We start from the raw sequence: 8,832 nt of genomic DNA on the forward strand, positions 1-8,832 counted from the left end.
TGGGGAACCACGGCCACCTATGGGGCTACGAGCCCCTTTTGGTTCGGCGGGGGAATGAGCATGTTGCACATAGAGTGGAGAAGCATAGCGCAGCGCGGCAGGGATCACACGAGCAATTTTACCCAGGTTCGGGCCGCCATGAGGCGTAAAACCTTACTCCTGCTTTGGTGGATTGATGGTGGAAAAGGTGGTGGTGAGCGCATCGCACTTCCCCAACAGGGTTGCTGTCGGTGTCAAAACCGGTAGATCTCGGGTAGGGGGGCCCAAGCTATGTGTCTAAGGATCGATGGTAACAATGGACAAAGGGACACAATGTTTACCCAGGTTCGAGCCCTATTAAAAGATGTAATACCCTACTTCCTGCTTGATTATATTCGATGAGTATAGGGGTTACAAGAGTTGATCTACCTCGAGGTCGTAGTGGCTAAACCTTAGATAGTATAGCCTATGAATATCGTCCTCCCCTCTCCGGGCTAAGCCCCCAGATTTATATAGACGCCGGAAGGGCCTAGGGTTGTATAGATTCGGTTTACAGGAAAAGAAACAGTATATCCATACACCTAATCTTGCCGTTCACGCATACAGGAGTCCTATCCGGACACGGGAGGTGGATTTCTTCCTTTATCTTGACGGCCCATCAGTCCGGCCCATGTTGAATATACTGGACGCCCGAGGACCCCTTAGTCCAGGACTCTCTCAGTAGCCCCTGAACCAGTCTTCAATGAAAACGTGTTCAGCACACGGATTGTCTTCTACATTGCGAGGCAGGTTCTTCTCCTTGAACACCATACATCAGCTTTCCCTTCATAAAAAGAACTATATCCGGTTCTGTATAATTATGACAACCCTTAGCCGCAAAGGCGGAACATATAAAAAACAGGAATAGTGTCTTTACTGACAACTTTTCTCGGTGAAGCGTCAGAGTTGACTCTTGAGTATTTTGAACCATTTTCACACTCCTCCTTTCGTGTTTCGAGGTCGAGCCCCCTTGGCCCGTCTTTTCAAAACACAGATCGTGCCCACTTATTATGGGATTCTCATCAATGGGATTTGGGTAACCCAACCAACCACGACACACGCTCTCATCGGGAATGGGCGAGTTTTAAGGCATAAGTGGGGGGACGGTTGGCATTTCTACCGCCTATAAGAGGGAAAAAGATCCCTCCTTTCTTCCCCACGCCTTCCTACTGCCTCTGCCTCCCAATCTCTCAAGCTCCAGTGCCCAAAAAAGTTTTCATCTTCCTCACCGCCACCACCTTCTCCAGCCATGGCTAGCTCAGGATCCAAGGGCAAGTGGGAGGCCTCCTCCGTCACGGAGAAAGACGTGAAGCATCTCCGGAGCGCGGGTGTCGGTGTCAAAACCGGCGAATCTTGGGTAGGGTTCCCGAACTGTGTGTCTAAGGCTAATGTTAACAGGAGGCGGGGGACACAATGTTTGCCCAGGTTCGGGCCCTCTCTATGGAGGTAATACCCTACTTCTTGCTTGATTGATCTTGATGATATGAGTATTACAAGAGTTGATCTACCACGAGATCGTAGAGGCTAAACTCTAGAAGCTAGCATATGAGTATGATTGTTCTTGTCCTACGGACTAAACCCTCTGGTTTATATAGACACCGGAGGGGGCTAGGGTTACACAGAGTCGGTTACAGAGAAGGAAATCTACATATCCGAATTGCCAAGATTGCCTTCCACGCAAAGGAGAGTCCCACCTGGACACGGGACGAAGTCTTCAATCTTGTATCTTCATAGTTCAACAGTCCGGCACAAGTACATAGTCCGGCTGTCCGAGGACCCCCTAATCCAGGGCTCCCTCAGTAGCCCCTGAACCAGGCTTCAATGATGATGAGTCCGGCGCGCAGATTGTCTTCGGCATTGCAAGGCGGGTTCCTTCTCTGAATACTTCAAGGTAGATTGTGAACACATGAATCGTGTCCGGCTCTGCAAAACAAATTCCACGTACCACCGTAGAGAGCATAATATCCCACAAATCGAATCTGCTAACAACTTTTCATAGCATGACATCACGCTACGGCCCGATCATTATTTGAACCGTTTTTCTCAACCTACTACTACACATCTTGCGAGGCAGTTTTACTGGCACGTCTTGTCGAAGCAGAGATCGCGTCCCCTTACATTGGATTCTCATCAATACGGGTGTGGGTAACCCAACCGCGCCATCAACGCGGCGCTTGGGGAATAAGCGAGTATACGGGGCAAGTGGGGAGGCACACAGTTTTTACTGCCTTTATAAAGAGATAAGGATTCCCCTTTTTCACCCACGCCTTCTTCTTCCTCTGCTCATCCATTCTCGTCCGCTCGAGCTCCAGCGCCCAAGCGTTCGCCTTCTCCGCCCACCAAGGCCCTCTGAAAATTTCTGGATCCAGAGCAGGAGGCAAGTGGATGGCCTCTACCGTCCGGGAGAAGGATATCAAAAAGCTTCGGGAGGCCTGGTATCTGGCCAAGAAAATCAGCCATTGTCTCCCGACGGCGGGACAGATCGTCCCTACTCCGGAACCCCACGAGAGGGTTGTATTCCTCCCTCACTTTGTCCATGGGCTAGGGTTTCCCCTCCACCCATTCGTTCACGGCATCATGTATTACTACGGGATCGATTTTCATGATCTATCCCCCAATTCCTTCCTCAACATCTCGACATTCATCGTCGTGTGCGAGGCCTTTCTCCGCATCTCGCCACACTTCGGCTTATGGTTGAAGCTTTTTAACATGAAGCCCAAGGTAGTGAGCAGCGAGCACACTGAGTGTGAAGGTGCCATGGTGAGCAAGATGCCCAACGTCACATGGCCATCAGGTACTTTCAATGATTCCGTCAAAGGGTGGCAACAGGAGTGGCTCTACGTCACCGAGCCACGCGGCACGAAATGGGCCGCATCTCCCGAATTCCGATCCGGAGCTCCCCTGCGGCTTACATCCTGGCCCAAGAAGGCCTGAACTGGTCTTCGCCCGATGAGTTGTCAGTGCTCCAGACGCGCATCAAGGATATGAAAGACAAGAATATCAAACTTGTCAATGTAGTCCAGTTGATGTTAGTTCGCCGGATTCTCCCTTGTCAACACAGGGCCTGCAGTTTATGGGAATTCGACCCGGCCAAGCACCAGACCCCGCTAGAGTTCTTTGGCTCATCGCACAAAGACATCTGGAAGGTGCTCTTTAAGTCTGGCAAATCATGGATGGACTCAGCCGAGGACCGCGAGTATCAACTGTCCCGCCCTACAAGTTCGGTAAGTCATCGTACGTTGGCAGGTCATACGCTTTATTTGCATAATCCAAGGGAAATGCTTAATGTGTTTTTCCACAATTCTCCTAGGGCTGGATGAAGAAGGCGGGGCAGAGCCACTGTCCGACCCCACTATCAGAAGAACCAGCCGGCCCACTTCTGATGAAGATGCTGGTCCCGACGCCTTAGAAGGCGCCGAGGAAGAAAACCGAGAGGGAGGCTGTCGGTGTCAAAACCGGCGGATCTCGGGTAGGGGGTCCCGAACTGTGCGTCTAGGCGGATGGTAACAGGAGACAAGGGACACGATGTTTTTACCCAGGTTCGGGCCCTCTCGATGGAGGTAAAACCCTACTCCTGCTTGATTGATATTAATGATATGGGTAGTACAAGAGTAAATCTACCACGAGATTGGAGTGGCTAAACCCTAGAAGCTAGCCTATGGTCTGATTGTTGTTCGTCCTATGGACTAAAACTATCCAGTTTATATAGACACCGAAGAGGGCTAGGGTTACACAGAGTCGGTTACAATGGGAGGAGATCTTCATATCGTATCGCCAAGCTTGCCTTCCACGCCAAGGAAAGTCCCATCCGGACATGGGACGGAGTCTTCAATCTTGTATCTTCATAGTCCGGGAGTCCAGCCAAAGGTCTTAGTCCGGCCATCCGGACACCCCCTAATCCAGGACTCCCTCAGTAGCCCCTGAACCAGGCTTCAATGACGACGAGTCCGGGGTGCAAGTTGTCTTCGGCATTGCAAGGCGGGTTCCTCCTCCGAATATTTCATAGAAGATGTTGAACACCAGGGTAGTGTTCGGCTTTGCAAAATAAGTTCCACATTCCACCGTAGAGAGAATAATATTTGCGTTAATCGGATCTGCTGACGTATTCTGTGGCGTGACGTCATGCCACGGCCAGGCTTTTATTCATTTCATTGTTCCACCTCAGCGCGTTTAGCGAGGCGGTTTCCTTGGCACGTCTTGTCAAAGCAGAGATTGTGTCCCCTTATTCCGGGATTCTCATCGATACGGGTGTGGGTAACCCAACCGCGCCATTAACCGCGGCGCTTGGGAGATAAGCGAGTTTTATTAGGCTGGTGGGGGGCTCGTAGTTTTGGCCACCCATATAAGGGGATAAGGATCCGCCCTTTCCATTCACGCCTTCATCCTCCTCTGCTTATCTGTCCCTGCGCGCTCGAGCTCCAGCGCCCAAGCCCGCACTTCCCACCTCAACCTTCTCCAACCATGTCCAGAGCGGGAGGTAGATGGATGGCCTCCTCCGTCACGGAGGGGCAAATCAAAAAACTGAGGAAGGCCGGATACTTGTCTAACGACATCATGCACCGGCTTCCAGATGTGGGGCAACTCATCCCCACCCCCAGGCCCCATGAGAGGGTTGTTTTTCTTCCCCATTTCCTCCGCGGACTAGGTTTTCCTCTTCACCCGTTCGTCCGGGGGCTCATGTTCTACTACGGCCTGGACTTCCACGATCTGGCCCCGAACTTCATCCTCAATATCTCGGTGTTTATCATCGTGTGTGAGGCCTTCTTCCGCATCCAGCCCCACTTTGGCCTATGGCTGAAGATCGTCAGCATCAAGCCGAAGGTTGTGAAAGGCCGACAAGCGGAATGCGGAGGTGCCATGGTGGGCAAGATAGCCAACATCACCTGACTCGAGGGTGCCTTCGTGGAAACCATCAAAGGGTGGCAATCGGGGTGGTTTTATATCACCGAGCCGCGTGACCCTAAGTGGGCAGCGGCCCCCGAATTTCGATCCGACATCCCCACCCGGCTCACATCTTGGAAAGAGAAGGGCCTGTCGTGGGGCTATCCGGAAGAGGTGACCGGACTCCAAACCTGCGTCCGAGACCTGGTGACCAAGAAGGTCAAGCTTGTCAACGTGGTCCAGGTCATGCTCTTCCGCCGGATCCTCACGTGTCAACGACGGGACTTCAATTTGTGGGAGTTCGACCTGGCCCAGCACCAGACTCTACCCCGGCTCTTTGAAACGAAGCACGAGGATGCCTGGAAGGTGCTTTTCAAGAGTTCCGAGGTCTCCCCTCCCGTCACCAAGGATCGCGGATTCTGCGCCAAATGTCAAGCCTCCGAAGTAAGCTCACATTTAGTCCCTTACGGGATACCCAAATTTCATAGTGTGACTTTATGTGGGATCTAAACTCCCGTTCCTTTGACAGGACTGGAAGAGGACATCCAGACAGTTTGACTGTCCGGCTCCTTTGCCCGAAGGCCCAGCAGACGCGCAATTAGCAAAGCCACTGGTTCCGGCACCTCACGTGGTGCTGGAGAAGAAGGCCAAGGAGAAGGCCGCGGGGACCCGAAAGAGTTCCCGGCGCCCGGTGGCGTCGGATTTGCCCGACAACCCCAACGCACCCTCTGCCTCCGAAGACGAGGAGGAGGAAGAAGAAGAAGATGCCTCTCCCCCTCCAATGGGGGGAGGAAAGAAAAGAAAGGCCGCCCCAACTGGGGAAGCCAGAGGGTCCAAGAAGGGGAAGGCCCTTCTGCCGGACTACGCCCCCGATGCCGAAGACGGCGGGGGGGAATGGCCATCCAGGGTCAAGCCCTTGGCAAAATCGTAAGTGTCCGGCTACCCGAATGTCTTATTGCACTCCTTTATTATTCGATAGCTTCTAATGCCGAATCTAATCATGCAGTCCGCCCAGAGCTCAGCTTGGCGATTCGTCGAGCGGCTCTCTGAATTTGTCGGACGTGAATAGCGCTTCACTTCCGACGGCCTCCTCCCCTATCCCTACAGACGACGCTGAGGTGGACTCCCGTAGGGGACAAAACCAGGAGGAGGTGGTCCTGGAGGTGCCACAAGGCGACCGTCCGGACTCCAGGCCCAAAGGGGGTAAAGCTCCGGAGGGATCTAAGTCCGGCCCCGGGCCGGACACTGCTCCGGAACCATCAGCGGTCAGAGTCCGATAGGCGGCGCCTTCATAAGAAGGGCAAGCCTGCGACGCCGGCGACTTCTGTCCACCTAGAAGTGCCGGACAATTTGCTGGAGGCGCTTAACGGCGCCTCCATCGACGAGGAACACCACACTGTTATGAGTGCGGTGATTCAGAAAGTTCAGTCCACCAAGAGCGGGCTGACGGAAGCCTGCACAAGCCTGTTAACGGGCTTTGAGGTATGTGTTCAAAAACATATATAAAAAATAGTACCGCATAGACAGTAGCCCCTGATGCTCAGTTCGGTGTTCGGAAAGAAAAGCCGAGCTGAGGATCTAAAAAGATATACGCAGGAGTTTAATAGAAATATGTCAATATGGGAATGCAGGCTGCGCTGCTAACCTTTGCCGCACTGACTGCGGAGGTCAATGCATTGAAGGAAAGCCTCGAGCGGTCCGAGAGCGAGCTCGACCGTGCCAAGAAGCAGCTTGAGGATAAAGAGGGTACATAGTACCTCCTGTAAATGTATATAGAAATACTTGGTTGCAAAATAAGAACATGACCAACGTTAATGTTGCAGGAGCCATGACCGAGGTGGCGACCCTGAAAGAGGCGGTCTCCGAGGCTGAAAAGAGTGCGGCCTTGGAGCGCACCGAGCGAGAGAAGCAGGAGGCGCGGGTGGCGGAGGTGCGGCAAGAGCTCCAGGCTCTCGTGGAAAAACACGAGAGTTTGGAGCGTGACTCGAAGACTCAAGAGTCCGAGGTTGCCTTGGCTCTTGAGAGTGCCAAGACCGCTAAGGCCAAAGCCCAGAAGGCCCTTCAGGAGATCGAGGCAATGAAGAAGATAGCGGCGGGTAAGGCATTCTTTATGCAAAGCAAAAATATAGAAGTTAATTATCTGCTACTTACCCGAATCCGGAGCTCTCCAGGAGCATTCGCCGATCTGCCCCGTAGTGTGTCTGATGCCGCCGCATACTACCGAGCCGAAGAGGGGAGCTCAACGGAAAAAGTGTTCTGGTCTCAGTATGCTGAGGCCAAACATCCGGTGCCCCTGAGCGACCAGCTGAAGCAGCTGGTCGAGCTCCACAAGGTGGCCGAACAGGCCATGAAGGGCCTCATAGCTCGGCTGTGGCCTGGAGAAGTCATGCCTGGGAGCTACTTCAGTCTGGTGTGGCGGCTGGTGGACGCGTGTCCATGGATTGAGGTCGTCAAGCGCTCCGTTTGTATTGAAGGTGCCCGTCGGGCCCTTGCCCGTGCTAAGGTGCACTGGGGCAAGCTAGATGCGGAGAAGCTGTTGACGGACGTGCCACCGCTGGGCAAGGAGTATCATACGCACGAGATGTATTATAATGGCGTTCTGAAGGGTGCCCGCCGTATAGCGGATGAGTGCTCCAAAGATGTAATTTTTGAGTAGACTCGCATTTGTTATCCTGTACGCTGAAGCTTTGTTCATATGCGTTAAGCAACGCTTGTTAATTTAAAATATTACCTTCTGTGCGGCCGTTTATCAAATCTGAGAGATGCAAGTTGTCGGCTTCGACCCCCATGCCATGAGTGCTGGGGTGTTCGGGGTAAACCTGAGCGCTCTTGTTCCCATTCTTGGGTCCATCTAGGGAGGCGTTCAGCACAACGAACCAGGCCGTCGGACTTATAATGCTTTATCACTCTCACTTAGCCATAGAATTCTATAATTTTAAATTTCGGCGAAGCCCCTAGTATTCGGAAGACCGAGTTCGGGGTGCTATCCACGCCTAGGTCGGATAAGTCCGGTTCCTCGCTCGAAGCGGCATAAGTCTTTAAGGACTCGAAGAAACCTCGCGAACAGCTACCGGTCTCTCGCACTATCATGACAGTCAGTTTTAGCTTTCTCTACTGAGGTGTTAACCCAGCTCAACTGGGGCACAATCGCAGTAGTTCTCCCAGCGCTACCTTAGCCAACAATGCGGAACGTAAGGTACCAAAACATGGGAGCCGGGCTAACCCAACTATTGACCAAAGACATGATTCGGAGCCGATGCATATAGTGCTATAAGTTCGGGGTGCCGCACTCGTGAGAGTGTTCGGTCTTCTCACACCATGTTATGGGGTGTTGTAAGCCCCTGGTGTATTGTCCGCACCAAAGTGTACGGTTGCAGAATGTCATGACTGAACATATTTGTATATAAAAATAGATAAGTACAATAATAGGTAAGAGCTATATATTGTTTATCAAAAAAGGGGCTGCTACGAAAGCATAACGAAACAAGAAGTGCGGTAAGCAAGAGATGGGAGTATTTGACATATTCCCCTCCAGGGGCAAGCTGCGGGATTGTAAGTAAAACAGGTATTAAACTCGTTATAGAGACCACCTGGACTTTTGACGTGGCTTGCTCCCTCCCTGGCTGTTGCATCGTGGGTTCGGCGAGTGTATTGCCGGACAGGCCTTCCGAATAGTTGGGTCCTGAAAGTGTGTGAAAAGGAAAACGGCGAAATAGGGAGCCCCTTAGTGCGGTTGAGCCGCATTCTGGGCGTGCCGTTGTTGTGCCCCTCCCCTTATGCCCATAGTATCTCTAAGGCGTAATTATGTACGCGTGGTACCAGTATCGCCGTTTGGCGGGGGCTGGGGTTGGGGCTGCACTTCTATGCTTGCTCAGAACGTGCCAGCCGGATTTATTGTAGGTTACTTCGGGCTCGCTTAACGTTGTCCAGACG

The sequence above is a fragment of the Triticum aestivum genome, chromosome 4B (genome assembly GCF_018294505.1).
Source record: "Triticum aestivum cultivar Chinese Spring chromosome 4B, IWGSC CS RefSeq v2.1, whole genome shotgun sequence".
In the NCBI taxonomy this organism is placed as follows: domain Eukaryota; kingdom Viridiplantae; phylum Streptophyta; class Magnoliopsida; order Poales; family Poaceae; genus Triticum; species Triticum aestivum.